This window comes from Entelurus aequoreus, linkage group LG20 (assembly GCF_033978785.1).
Source record: "Entelurus aequoreus isolate RoL-2023_Sb linkage group LG20, RoL_Eaeq_v1.1, whole genome shotgun sequence".
In the NCBI taxonomy this organism is placed as follows: domain Eukaryota; kingdom Metazoa; phylum Chordata; class Actinopteri; order Syngnathiformes; family Syngnathidae; genus Entelurus; species Entelurus aequoreus.
Genome location: NC_084750.1, coordinates 21,572,561 through 21,588,533, shown reverse-complemented (window position 1 = coordinate 21,588,533; position 15,973 = coordinate 21,572,561). Strand labels below are relative to the sequence as shown.

The 15,973-nt window shown below is 37.9% G+C and overlaps 1 long non-coding RNA gene across 4 annotated transcripts in view; it reads left to right on the top strand.

Annotated features, from left to right (window-relative positions):
* LOC133636023 (uncharacterized) overlaps positions 1 to 15,973 on the top strand; it is a 163,257-nt gene that overhangs the window by 1,040 nt on the left and 146,244 nt on the right. For all 4 annotated transcript variants that reach the window (XR_009822158.1, XR_009822155.1, XR_009822156.1 and 1 more), the window contains exons 2-4: positions 1,369 to 1,447; positions 2,405 to 2,481; positions 11,895 to 11,956. This is a non-coding gene — a long non-coding RNA (uncharacterized LOC133636023). The remainder of the gene's footprint in view (positions 1 to 1,368; positions 1,448 to 2,404; positions 2,482 to 11,894; positions 11,957 to 15,973) is intronic.

Here is a 15,973-nt window from a genome sequence, read left to right as displayed (position 1 = left end):
TTAAATTAACTGGAATGCAGTGTGCTGTGGGGCCCTATTGTAGTGAATCACACCTGAGCCATCACAAATTAATCAAATCTTTAATGGACATGCGAAAGTAAACAATGTGATAAAGAACACTTTACCTCAATCAAACTAGGGATCTAGATATCTGGTCAGGACACTCCTCACTCTTTTGCCTTCACCTTCATTGTCCATTCGTTTTTGGTGACTTTATATACTCTGGACCTAGACGTTGAGTCCGCAACATACATGGCGGACAATAACTGATACAGTCTGCTTTGCCAGTCCAAAAGCATTCACCGTTTTCCGTAGTCTTCCCTCGTCGGCCAGGTAATACAAAGCACAAGCTACCTTTTTTATCACATCCACGGGAGCCCGCATTCTCGTTGACTCTCTTTCGACAAATTGACAAAGTTTTTCGGTAAGTAGAATCACAGCTGAGCTGGACATTCGAAAGTTCTCTTGCCGTGTGAGAAGTGTTGTATCCCAAATAGCTGCAATCGTGCGTTTTCTTCTCTAAAGGCATTCATGTGTGATTTCCACAGACGGAAGGAGAAACACGGGCATGTCTGGATGACTCGCCTCCATATTTCCAGCCAGCTTTATAATGAAGCTGGCTGTGGCGTCACTTCCTGTGTGGGGCGTGGTCTTTCTGGCGTCACTTCCTCTCCGAACTCAGTTTGTAAACGATCGATGAGTCCATACAAAGCTAAGAGCCGGAGATTCAAGAAATACACGGCGCACTTACCCGTGTAAAAAATGATCCAAGGAGGGGAACCTTAAAAGATGAATTAGTGTGACCAAAACGGGGTTAGGCTAACTAATTATTCGTTTAAGGGGTTATCCGGCTTAGTGTAGACATGGCCTGATAGCCCAAATGAGCACGTTCACCTTACTGTGATGTCACAACGTAGAAAAATTGCAAATCCCAGCAAACAGAGGCATCCAAAACTGCGTGCAAGCTCACATCAAAATGCATGAACCTTAGTTGATACTTTGGCATTGTGTAACACAAGTATCGAAAAGTTAAGCCAGAAAAGACGAAGTTCATCAGAGGTCCCCTTTGATCGAGGGTCTTTGAACGCACCAGTTCAACCACACTGTGCTCGGGCCGGCTTCACACATGTCTGGCACGTTTGCCTTTCGTAGGTGCTCGGCTACTACTCAAAATTTGAAGTCAATGGATGCTCAGCTTCAACACCGTTGCACTGTGACGGTACCACAGTGACTGAGAAAAGTAGCTGATTCCGAACAAAAGTTGAATGCATTCCAGTGCATATTTAGTCAATGAAATGCAAACACAAAATGACTTGTTTGACCACTTTATTTTTTTTGACCAATGATTTTGTTGGCTGTCTTGACCAGGCTGTCAAAGGTGAGCAGGCTGAAGTGAGAAAGGACTTGGTCTTTGAGTTGATCTCCACGTCAATGCCAGGGCTTATGTGTGAGTATGATATTTTTCATTTGTTTTTGTTTTGGTATTCTATTAATATTGTAGTAACTTAAAAATGTATGTGTTGTGTGGGAATTTCTGATGTCCGGCTGTGATTGAATTCGAGCAGACCTTGGCAAATTAAGGCCCGGGGGCCACATGCGGCCCGTTAAGCTTTTCAATCTGGCCCGCCGGATATTTCCAAAATAATTTTTTTAGGTCTTTAAGATTGAAATTGTGCAATGATGTGCAGTGATGTTTTCAAATGACCGTAAGTCTTGAACTATACAAAGTATTTCAATGGTTGGAATCTGCACTTTTGCATGATATACTAGTTACTTTGGTAATGTAATTAGTTACAATGGTAATCTAAGTCACAGCAGTTCAGACGAGGCACCAAGCAGTGTGGGTTGGGAGCGTTTCCACAGAGTGTTTCCAAACCGGCCAGCCTGAAATGCAGGTGTCAGGGACAGACGCGGAAGGAGATTTTTACAACAAAGTACTAAAGCTTAATGATGTATCAGATATATCAGACTGTAGGTGGGTTTATTTTTTACCCTTTGTGTTCCTATTTCACTGTGTTTGTAGCATTTTTGTTGCGTTTCGCTTGATTGTAAAGTATGTCGATCGAGGGGGGGTGTGACGTTCACATGTTAATATTCAGTGTTTTATCGTTCATAGTTAATATTGTAAATCCCACATTTTTTATTTTCATGTACATTCTGGGTGTCTCATTCAGTAAAAAAATTTAAAATTCCATTCCATTTTTTTAAGGCGGTCTGTCATAACGTTTTTAGCATTCAATCGGACATTGTGATGTTTTGTATTAGTGTTCCTAAAAATAGATGTACCGGCCCCCCAGACACATTTTGTTCTCTAAATTTGACCCCCTGAGTCAAAATAATTGCCCAGACCTGAATTAGAGTCCAACCCTGGTGTGTGTGTGTGTGTGTCTGTCGTACTATGCAGGTGTTTGCTTGTTCTGCTTTGATCAACTGAACTGAACTGAACTGGATGCAACTGCCCTTGCAAACTTCTACCTCAGAGTAAGTAAACCTGACCTTTTTTAACTGTTTTAGTTACAATTCAGCAGTATCGCTTCATTCTCTATTTAAAAGCCCATAGAGTTTACTGCTAATTTAGCATCGCTTTGAACGCGATCAGCTTGATCGATTCACGGCAGTATCTAAAACGACCGTAATATTTAAGTTCATATTGTCGCCAAACTTTTTTCCAAATGTATTTTTTGTAAGGAACATTTTATTATTATAATGTTTTGCTCATTTATTGTGTTTTGGTCACTTTTTTGACTGACGCCTAATTGGTATTGTAATTTTGAATTGGCTTTAGACCGGGGGTTAGCCACCCGCAGCTCTCGAGCCGCATGCGGCTCTTTAGTGCCGCCCTTGTGGCTCCCTGGAGCATTTTTGAAAAAAAGGATCGAATAACTTTTTTTGTTTTAGTATGTTTTTTGTTTGAGGACAAACATGACACAAACCTTCCCAATTGTTAGAAAGCCCACTGTTTAATATGTTTGTGTATGCTTCACTGATGAGAGTATTTGGTGAACATCGTTTTGTCCTACTAATTTCGGCAGTTCTTGAACCCACCATAGTGTGGACAGTTTGTTTACATGTAAAATCCTCCACTCCTTCTTTGTCTCATTTTGTCCACCAAAAGTTTTATACTGTGCCTGAATGCACAAAGGTGCGCTTTGTGGATATTATTGACTTGTTGGAGTGCTAATCATATTTGGTCAGTGCATGACTGCAAGCTAATCAATGCTAACATGCTATTTAGGCTAGCTGTATATACATATTGCATCATTATGCCTCATTTTTAGGTACATTTGAGCACATTTAATATCCTTTACTTTTATCCTCTTTGTATATAATTTAGTTTTGCATGTCTCATGACACATTATCTGTATGTAATATTGGCTGCATTTCAGATAGTTGTTTGTGTGCCATGTTGTTCCAAACCACAGCAAACATTACCCAGCTTGCCAAAGATTGTAATAAATCTATTAAAAGAAGACAGCCTGCCATTTTCTTTAACTTGGACACACACATCTATACCTTTGGCCATTAAAAGCCGGTAATATCCAGAAGTGATCTCACTTTCTGAGTAGCGTTACTAATGGTTTCTAATGTTACAAAAATGTGTAGAATAAATATTACATTTCAACATTTCTGTCAACAAAGATTTGCTTCAGCCTGCGACACATAGTCATTTTGATAGTAGGTTATTATAGCTAATATAGACACTTACGTCATGTGTTGCCTTTATTATAACACTTATGTACGGCTTTTCATTATTTTGTGTCCCCAGACAGATGTATTTTTTGTATTTTTGGTTCAATATTGCTCTTTCAACATTTTGGGTTGCCGACCCCTGCTTTAGACCAATAGCATGTCTTGCATTTTTATTTGTATTTGTTTATTTGCACACACAAGGACCAAAAAACAAAAACTATGAATATACAATGTAAAGCAAAACACATGTGCATGTGTTGTTAAGAAGATCCTAAAGTGTCACGGACACGCTTCGCTGCGATAGTTGTGACCCCAAGATGCGGAGACAGGTGACAACATACAGGTAAGACAAGTCCTTAATTATCGCAATCAGGGTGTGCACAGAAAACACAAGCAAGCTTGAAAAGCAAAACAAAGAAAGCACCATAACAACTGTAATAATTAAAATAATCCAGCCTTGTCTGAAAGGCAACTGATTTATAAAGAAGCTGGATTGGCAACCTGTAACAGGTGTGCCCAGATTGCCAATCAGGTGAGAGAGAGAGGCCAGAGGAGTGGTGGAGCCAAACAGGAAGTGGAATTAAAAAAAGAACACTGGAAAGGAAACATATACAGAAAATAAGGAAACACAAGACAAAGTCAGATCGTGGGTGACAGGTCATGACATAAAGTCTTCTAAAGCCACCTCCCCCAAGACATAATTATCACAGCAGCAAGAATAACGTCAAATGCAAATATATACAATGAATACAATTACAGACCCAGGGGTATTTCGTTCCAAAAAGACGGTCCTCTGTATTTAAGCCTACATTGTTTAGTAGATGTTCTACATTGCAGTAGATAAAAGTCACCATAGTGTTACGTGTAAAGGAGGAAGGAGACGGCACAGACAGGAGGGATGTCGTTTTAGCTCTATGTTTAATAATATATACACACAGTATATATATTACACAATGAAGTGTGTAATCCAAATTATGTGTGTGGTGTGCGACTATGTGTGCAAATTAACTGTAGTGTTACCAGAAGTGTTGAGGTAGTCGGGGGCGATAGCGAGGTGTCAGAGTCTGTGTCCAGGCGGGAGGTCGAGATCCAAGAAGCAGCCAGAGAACCAGAGGGAATAGGGGGAGACGAGACACGTAGCTTGTGACGTGGGGAACGAAGGCAGGCAGCAGAGAGGCGACAAGGAGGACACGAGACAATGAACATGACGAGGGAGAAAACACAGAGATAAGAGCGCGCATAGAGCTTGATGATTAGGCTTACTGTACTGAACAGGTAGCTACGTTCTGGCGCGGGATCGCAGGTTGTGCAGGCTTATGAAGGCAGGTCCTCTGATCAGTGACAGGTGTGCTGATTGCTGGCGATTGATTGCAGCTGCTTGCTGCAGCCGGACTGACACGCGCCTGGCACGCTCCCGAAGATGCGCCCAGTGCAGTGCACACATGAATGCGTACTGGTGTGCACTCGGGATGTGATTAAACAAAAGGTAGCGTGTGCTTTGTATTACCTGACCGTCGAGGGAAGACTACGGAAAACGGCGAATGCTTATGGACTTGCAAAGCAGACTGTATCAATTATTGTCCGCCATGTATGTCGCAGACTCAACGTTTAGGTCCAGAGTATATAAAGTCACCAAAAACGAATGGACAATGAAGATAAAGGCAAAAGAGTGAGGAGTGTCCTGACCAGATATCTAGATCCCTAGATTGATTGATGTAAAATTGTATTTATCACATTGTTTACTTTCACATGTCCATTAAAGATTTGATTAATTTATGATGGCTCAGGTGTGATTCACTACAATAGGGCCCCACAACACACTGGATTCCAGTTCATTGAAATACCACAACACTGGATATTGTTCAGATAAGTTACATTTAAAAACTTGCACACAAAGCAACACTGGAGGTGACTATGACGTGCGCATTTTCCGCGCATGCGTACTAGGTCGCATTGCGCCGGCGGACGGAGGGGGGCAGGGGGGTAAACGACCATTGTGTGTGTGGATAAGGTTAGGTGGGATTTACCCTGGATAACCTTAGTGTAGAAGGGGCCTTAGACAGTAATATTGAGAATATATACATGATATTTTTTATTTAATATTGTAGAACTATATCAACCAATAACCTATCACGGGTATTTGGTGGGTCCACCTAATGTAAAAGTGCTTCTGTTTCATTCAAGAACTGATGACTTGCAGTATGCAAGTGCTTGTGTGTCATTACGATAAAAGCTTACATCATAAAGCTGCTGCACTTTCAGAATGAATGTTTTTTATCCAAATTTGGATGCACTATCACATATGATTCACATACACTAGAGTAACATGTGAGAATTAGTCATCTGAGAATGCGAACTTTGCCCATAACCAGGCTAAGTCAGCTCCATTACATGTAAAACTAGAGTCTAGAATGTGGACGCGACAAGGAATGATTGTGAAACAACCCCTGTTCCTTTTCTTGGTGTTCCACTACCGAATTGTCTCTCTCTCTCTCTCTCTCTCTCTCTCTCTCTCTCTCTCTCTCTCTCTCTCTCTCTCTCTCTCTCTCTCTCTCTCTCTCTCTCTCTCTCTCTCGAGCAATGAATAACTCTTGATTTGTCATCTCTAGGATGAGTACATTTTATTGTGTGTCTCAATAGATCTCATAAAGGTCTTTTAATGGCCATGACTTTCTGAAATGCCCCAAATTAGCCAATGTCCCTGAATCCTCTTTTCCTTTTCCTCTCTATTTTCCTTTCTTGGAGTTGAATTTTCAAGTCAAAGTTTGTACCCAAAAATCATGTTTTCATTCCAATATTGATGATCAAGAGCAGGGGTCTCCAAACCTTTTGATTCGGGGGCCGCATTGGGTTAAAAAAATTTGACCGGGGGCCGGGCTGTACATATATATATATATTAATATGTATATACGTTTGTATATATATATATATATATATATATATATATATATATATATATATATATATATATATATATATATATATATATATATATATATATATATATATATACACTACCGTTCAAAAGTTTGGGGTCACATTGAAATGTCCTTATTTTTGAAGGAAAAGCACTGTACTTTTCCATGAAGATAACTTTAAACTAGTCTTAACTTTAAAGAAATACACTCTATACATTGCTAATGTGGTAAATGACTATTCTAGCTGCAAATGTCTGTTTTTTGGTCCAATATCTACATAGGTGTATAGAGGCCCATTTCCAACAACTATCACTCCAGTGTTCTAATGGTACAATGTGTTTGCTCATTGGCTCAGAAGGCTAATTGATGATTAGAAAACCCTTGTGCAATCATGTTCACACATCTGAAAACAGATTAGCTCGTTACAGGAGCTGCAAAACTGACCTTCCTTTGAGCAGATTGAGTTTCTGGAGCATCACATTTGTGGGGTCAATTAAACGCTCAAAATGGCCAGAAAAAGAGAACTTTCATCTGGAACTCGACAGTCTATTCTTGTTCTTAGAAATGAAGGCTATTCCACAAAATTGTTTGGGTGACCCCAAACTTTTGAACGGTAGTGTGTATATATATATATATATATATATATATATATATATATATATATATATATATATATATATATATATATACACTAACAAGCGGTAGAAAATAGATTAGAAAGGACAGATTTTAAAAAATAATAATTGAAAATAGAAAAAAAAAAAATAAAAAATAATATATATATATATATATATATATATATATATATATATATATATATATATATATATATATATATATATATATATATATATATATATATATATATAAAACACATTTTTTAAACTGAGGACTTCCCACGGGCTGGATTTTGGACGCAGGCGGGCCGTAGTTTGAGGACCCCTGATCAAGAGCTTTCTCTGTTAGTTTGCCATTGTTAATATGGATGACCCGATCTACAGTCTTGCCTCTGATTTTGATCCAAATTTTTTTGGCCTCAGAGCCGATCTGATTTCGAGTCACAATCTGATACTTTGAAGATAGATTACCGATGAAAATGTTTCATAGCAAGTAACTAAAGTAAACACATTGTTATAAAGCTTGTCTTATTAACTTTAGAATTTGCTAGTATTGTTGTAAATCTGAAGTATTATATTTGTGGCGAATGCAACATACAATTTTTTTAACAAAATAAAGTGCCTCTCATTTAAATCATTAGTTTTTTGAACCCAGAGCATTCCTGTGTTCAGAGACTTAATCCCTGAGTTTGTAAAGAATAACAAGAACGGCCCAAAAAATAATTTCGTAATAATAAGAACAAGAAAAAGAAAAATATTGATTTAATCTCTTTAGTATCGTTTATGTACTGATACTATACTAGGTATCGATAGTATCGACATCTAGATTGATCACCTCTACTTTACATTGTAGCTTAGTTCTTGTGTCGTCCTACAACACACCATTCCTCACTATGCACCAAACACCGTCAAAGCGAGCAAGGTGCATTCACGAACCCCGAAATTTTGAACATCCACATAACAAACAAGATGGTTGTTTTTTTTGCAGATGATCTGTGTTCTGTAAATGCTGCTGTTTTTTTGGATAGCTATGATAAAATCATTTCATTTAATATTATTTAATATTTATTTAATTTAATTTAAAATGTTGTTTTATTTATTTACAGACCTAATAGGGATAAGCGGTAGAAAATGGATGGATGGATGGATGTTATATTACATTATTGTTTCTTTTGTTAATTTCACAGTCCGTTCTGCAAAAAGTTAATCCCGAGAAGCGTACAGTTTATGGACATGGACCCACAGTTTAAATATACAGTCGTGGTCAAAAATTTACATACACTTGTGAAGGACATAATGTCATGGCTGTCTTGAGTTTCCAATAATTTTCACAGCTCTTATTTTTTGAGTGATTGGAGCACATACTTGTTGCATCTTGAAGATTTGCGATAATCTTATCATACATTCCGGGGTCAAGACCAACATTATGTGACTAATGTAAAATATTTTACTTAGGTATTATTATTATTTTTTTTTTTATTAAATTATTTTAAATTACAATGTTGTTCAATTTGTATCTTAAATAATTCCTTAACAAAAGTTGTGTATGTTTTAAACTTTTAAATACCGGTTTTGGCACTGTTTTGAAAAGTATTGCAAGTATCGGTTTAAATGTTGTAAACGATATCCATCCTGAGTGTTGAATCATAAATGAGTACAATGAGTCATTGGTTTGAACTGTGAACTCCATTGTGTTGTCTAAAACTTAAATTTTTAAATTGTAAAATTTAAACGAAGTCACAACAAGCCTCTGACAAAATGCAATTATGTTTTTATGAATCTATACTTTTTGGCTATGGTATTACTTTATTTCGAACATGCATACAGGTACAATAGGGTACATCACATATGTCAAGTTCCTCATTAAAGCATGGCCGAAAAGGAGTAGGTAGAAGCAGCGCTTATGTAATCCTACCTTTGCGTTAGCAATTTCTAACGCATGTGCTTGTGCTCAATCTCTAACACAAACAGTCGATAAATAAATAAAAGAGTAAGTAAATAAATAGATGAATAAGGATTACCATATATAGGTGCGCCCTATAGACCATAGGGCACATCGGATTATAAGGCGCACTGCCGATGAATGGTCTACTTTTGATCTTTTTTCATATATAAGGCGCATTAAAGGAGTCATATCATAATTTTTCTTCTTCTAAATGTTAAACACTTCCTTGTGGTCTACATAACATGTAATGGTGGTTCTTTGGTCAAAATGTTGCATAGGTTATGTTTTACAGACCATCTTCAAGCCGCTTTCTGACAGTCGCTTCCGGATGCGCCGTTTTGTGGGCGGTCTTATTTACGTGGCTCACCTTCGACAGCGTCTTCTCCCCGTCATCTTTGTTGTAGCGGTGTAGCGTGCAAGGGCGGGAGTGGAAGAAGTGTCAAAAGATGGAGCTAACTGTTTTAATGACATTCAGACTTTACTTCAATCAATAACGGAGCAGCATCGCCTCATCCGGATACAACAACAAGGCTGGAAATGTGTCCCGAGAAAAATCGTCCGACCGTAACTCTCTAATAACTAAAGTTCCTTGGGTGAATAATGTAAACTCACTACACCGGTATGTTATAGCGCTTTCAAGGCGAGTTTACTGACAGATATAAGTAAGAACTTTACACTATTTTATTTTAGACATGGCAACAGAGGAGGATGAATGTCCCATAACAAGAAGATTGAGAAAAAGAAGAAGCTTATCGACAATTAGCGCAATTTTTCAGGATTAATGCAGATCCCAAATACAGAGCAACAAGTACCAGAAGGTAAGAAAAGTTGCTTTTGCATAATATTGCGAAACAAAATGCCAGATAATATGTCTTACCTTATACACACACCATAATAATACTTGTATGTTTAATGCGCCCACAATCCATCAAGCAGTGCGGCTTCATAGCGTACCAAAGTCGTACTAAAACATTTTGATAGATTTTTGAGCGCCGTGTGTAATGTTCTATATTCTCAATGGAATGTTGGTGTTATTTACTTGAGTCATATTGCCATCATATTACAATCTACACGTATCTCTTATGTTTGACTGGTTTTACTGGTCACACTTATCATTTCACCATGTACCAAATAAAATAGCTTCAAGGTCGATAACCAAAACCAGAATTATTCCGTACATTAGGCGCACCGGGTTATAAGGCGCACTGTTGAGTTTTGAGAGAGAAAAAAAGGATTTTAAGTGCGCCTTATAGTCCGAAAAATACGGTAAGTTTCTCATGAGTAAATTATTAAGTAGGTTGTGATTCACATAATGAGATGAATAAGATTATTAGTTTTTTTTTAATAAGGCTCAAGATGTTTATCAATATTCTTCTTCTATGTACTTTGTAAATCTTAAAATTTCATAAACCGAATCGGTTCTAAGCAGGCATCTCCGAGGGGGAATTCCGAAATGTGAAGGGGGCACAATGTGTACACACTGTTTCATCATGCTCTAGAAGTGTTTTTCCGTGCCAATACAATAGTGACATTGCTGCCTTCTTCATTGAATATGTGTCCAACTCCAACCTGGAGGAGTGGATTGTACTTTGACAAGCCTCTACCTTCACACCTGTACAACTTGGTTGTCCCATCTAAAAACCAAGCTTCTGCTGGTATACCTCTTAAGGTCACTGAGGTACGCAACCCCTTGACCACAATAAGGTAAACATTTTGCAGAGGGGTAAACTAAAAAAATTAAAGTAAATTAAATAAAATGAAGTATCCTTCATCCATATTTTATCAACCAGCACAACATTTATTTTTAACGAGATGGCCTAATTCTTAAATTGAATTTAACTTTAAGAAGGACTTCACACACAATAGTCAATATTTACAGAACTGAAAAGTACAGTAGTCTTATGAATAGTACAAAACATTCTTCTCAAACTAGTTTATCATCAGGTCAGATGCATCATGCCTTAAAGTGTCTGTATTCTCTACTCATTTACACAAAGAAACTTAAAAACACATTTTTATGTTACGTTTCTGGCTAAGCAGGTACACACGTGTGTTGTGAAACGAAGTTACGATGCTTGCCCTCCTCATAATTTGTTTATGAATGCGGTAGAAACAGCAAATACACAAAGCTAACTTACCGGTGTGTAGAAGTCACCATGACACGCCTGCTGATGGCATCATATAACGTCAAAAATAAAATGTGTCCTCTTTACTTTCTCTCAGGTGTTCACATATTACGATGTAGAATAACGTTAAAGCCGCACATTTTTGTTTTTGGCGCCGCCCGGTGAAAAACTTCCTCATCTGACAAGGAAAAGCACCAGATTGGCTCTACTTTGTAGCTAAGCCCCACCCCTTCTAATATTTGACCCTATTAAATAACTCTGGATATATTACGAACTTGTCCCACCCATCTACAAGACAAAATTAAATATGATTGAAATTCGTTTCTGACAACTTTTCGTCTTGTTTTCATTCGTAAAATTAAACTTGTATCTAATATTTTTGTGAGCATAATAAAATATACTTTCTCAACTTCAAAAATGTTGATTTAAGAGGGCAATACATTTTTTTTTGCTTTGTGCATAATTGGAGTTGTTTACAAATGCACCAAATCATTACATTTCAAAATGTTTGATTCTTTCAACATTATATTTTATTCTAACTGACCTTTATTGTAACACTGCAGGTGAATAAAGCATATTTTGGTATTTATTTTTTCAGGGACTCGCATGGCTGCGGTAGTTTTGACCCCAAGATGCAGAAGACAGGAAGATGATGTGCAGGTAAGACAAGTCTTTAATTAAACTCAAAGCAGCTAAAAGTCAGCAACATAGTTCAATCCTCGAGCCCTGACTGAAGGGCGAGGCAGGCATAAATAGCAGCCTTATTGGCAACTGCAACCAGGTGTGCCAGGCTGCTAATCAGGGAAAGGGTGGGGGAACGAGCGCTCAGGGAGACTTTCAGGAAGTGGAACTAAAATAAGAGCGCTGACCAAGAAATGAACACACAACTAAGGAAACATGACAAACAAGTGAGACGAGATGTGACAGATCGTCTCATATTTCCTCATATATCTACACAATATCTCAGATATGGTAACATTATCGAACAGTAGAGTAATAGGAAGTAATTTTTGGTCCAATAGATATTTTGCTTAATTCATTATTGAAGTATTTCTTGCCACATTATGTTTCATATTTTTATATGAGATTTCCAGTTCATTTTATCGTCTCTTATTACATACAAAAATTTGATTTCTCTTACCCTTTCAATGTCTACTCTATCTGTAATTGTGTTTGACTTTCTCGTCTACTGTTACCAAATAGCATTATTTTAATTTTACTGAGATTCAAAGACGGTCTGTTTTTGCCAAACAATCTCTTTAATGCATTCATTTATTCTGTTGCTATTTTTATTAACTTCTGTGTGTTCTCTCCTGAACAAAACATTGTCTGCAAATACCGTATTTTTCAGACTATAAGGCGCACTTAAAATCCTTTCATTTTCTCAAAAATCAACAGTGCGCCTTACAACCCGGTGCGCCTAATGTATGGAATAATTCCGGTTGTGCTTACCGAACTCGAAGCAATTTTATTTGGTACACGGTGTAATGATAAGTGCGACCAGTAGATGGCAGTCAAACATAAGAGATACGTGTTAACTGCAATATGACGCCAGTAAACAACACTAAAACTTTATATGCTCCATTGGAAAAAAAAAGAACATTACACAAAAATCAATCAAAAATCTGTCAAAAAGTTTTAGTATGACTTTGAAGCCGCACTGCAGCGACACAAGTATTACTATGGTGTGTGTATAAGGACCGCAAAATGGCACCCACTAGCAGACAATATTATGCAAAACCAACTTTTCTTACCTTCTGGTACCTGCTGATGTGTATTTGAGATCTGCATAAGTCCTGAAAATTTGAAAAGTGTGTCCATATTGCGAAGGTCTGGTTATAGGGAGTTCCAAAGATGAGTGGCTGAGCGGCTGAAGGCTCAAGCACCCACGGTGGAGATTCATATAAGTGGACAGTTTAGCGTTGTAGACGTGTCTTCGCCTAGCTTCACATATTACTTCCTGTTAGTCAAGAAGCTTTTTATCCAGTCCAAGAGCAACCCTCTGAGTCCATACCGTTCTAATTTGTCACTTAGGATATTATGGTTAATTGCGTCAAATGCTTTAGTTAGACCCATAAACACTGCAGCTGCACACTGTTTACCATCTAATGCATTGGTCATATTCTCCGTTATTTCGATGAATGCCATCGATGTTGAGATGTTGGCTTTGTATTTGTATTGGTTGTTTGACAGTGTTCCACTTTGTCCAATCTGTTGTTAAATATTTTTTCAATAATTTTAGGAAATGTGGTGTCTCCAGTCTTATAAATGGGTACACCTTTTGCTATTTTCATTTTGTTTGGTAATATACCCATTTGAAATGATAGGTAGCTGATATACGTTAAAGGTTCTGAAACATCTCTAATAACCTTCATTTATTGTTTCCATATCAATTCCATTACAGTCAGTTGAGGTCTTGAAATTACATTTATGCACTCATTTTGATTATTTCCTCCTTCGTCACATCCCTGAGGAACATCGAGTTGGGATTTCTGTCTGTGGTATCGTTCAATTCCTCGACTGAGGAATTCCGGGATCTGGAATCATTTCCTCCAGATTTGGTCCAATATTTACAAATTAGTAATTGAAGCTTTCAACTACTTTGTTCATTTTGTCATTGTTTACGTTTACGTTTGAGAAGTATTGAGGGTAATCTTTCTTAGTACCATTTTTAATGATGCTAATTAGGATGCTCACCGTATTGCTCTCATGCTGTTTTTGTTCCCCTCTAATATTTAACGAAAATAATCTTTCCTACATGCTCGTAAGATCAATCAATCAATCAATCAATCAATGTTTTTTTATATAGCCCTAAATCACAAGTGTCTCAAAGGGCTGCGCAAGCCACAACGAAATCCACAGTTCAGCGCCCACATAAGGGCAAGGAAAAACTCACAACCCAGTGGGACGTCGATGAGAATGACTATGAGAAACCTTGGAGAGGACTGCAGATGTGGGTAAACCCTCCCTCCCTCTAGGGGAGACCGGATGCAATGGACGTCGAGTGGGTCTGACATAATATTGTGAAAGTCCAGTCCATAGTGGATCTGACATAATAGTGAGAGTCCAGTCCATAGTGGGGCCAGCAGGAGACCATCCCGAGCGGAGACGGGTCAGCAGCGTAGAGATGTCCTCAACCGATGCACAGGCGAGCGGTCCACCCCGGGTCCCGACTCTGGACAGCCAGCACTTCATCCATGGCCACCGGACCTGTGTCCCCCCCCTCCACAAGGGAGAGGGGGGCAGAGGAGAAAATAAAAGAAACGGCAGATCAACTGGTCTAAAAAGGGGGTCTATTTAAAGGCTAGAGTATACAAATGAGTTTTAAGATGGGACTTAAATGCTTCTACTGAGGTAGCATCTCTAACTGTTACCGGGAGGGCATTCCATAGTACTGGAGCCCGAATAGAAACCACTCTATAGCCCGCAGACTTTTTTTGGTCTCTGGGAATCACTAATAAGCCGGAGTTCTTTGAACGCAGATTTCTTGCCGGGACATATGGCACAATACAATCGGCAAGATAGGCTGGCGCTAGACCGTGTAGTATTTTATACGTAAGTAGTAAAACCTTAAAGTCACATCTTAAGTGCACAGGAAGCCAGTGCAGATGCTAGTTAGATTGTTTTTTGTACATTTTGTACTTATTTTTGTCTTTTTTATATATTTTATAGCGAAGAGTTGACGTACTTGACAAGTTTACAGGCATGCTATCATGTCAGTTCACTTTATGGGTCCAATAGTTTTAGGCCATTGCACATTCATACTGATACTATAAGAACAGTAATTAGTATTGCAGTTGTATGACTGCACAATTGAGTAAAGAGGGACAATTTGCGCAATAGTGTGTAGGTGTTGCTGCTATTACTCCCACGCAGAGCAAAAGGAAATGCTTTTTTTTTTTCTTTTTGAGAAAGCGAGGTCATTGTACAACACAAAAGAAACACAGGCTGATTTAGCAAAGAGATAATTACTGGAAAGAGCAAACTTTGATTTGGTGATCGGAAACTTGACTCATAGAAGGAAAACCAAGTGTGTTAAATGAACACCTACAATAATACTAACAAATATGCTGTTGATTAAAACATAATGTTTGCTCTTGAATTGGATGACTCTGTGCAAATGCGCATAATGTTATTATGACTACAGGATTTATTATGGTGTCAACTATGTCACTCTGAAATTCAGTCCTTGTGAGACTAATATAACATCAAGAGCGCAACAAACTGTTCTTCAGGTAATTACAGTTATTATTAGGCGTCGTTGTAACACCTCTTCCTTGTATGTAAAAATAACCTGAACATGTAAACAAGCATGTTATACTTTTAAGGTTCTTAGTTTTTTTTAGGTTTTAGGGCACTCACTGAAGTGCTTGAACATTCTAAATGTTAACTTAAGAACACTAATGTAGTTCAAATGACACTTTTAGATATTAGTTGCCAACAAAATGTGTTTGTAACTTAGTCCTGTAACGCCAACCATCATTTGATCCGAAGGCCTTAAAATTGTTTAAAAAAAAAACCACACATGTTTGGAATTTTTTTTTAGGGCTTAAATTGAGTGAGAGATTTGATGAAAAAAAGTAAAACAAAATATAAATGAACATTTTGGTATGCCCTTTGAAAAACAAAGGACTCATATGTCCTGTCTGGCTTAAGGGTGTTGTCGAATAACTGCCA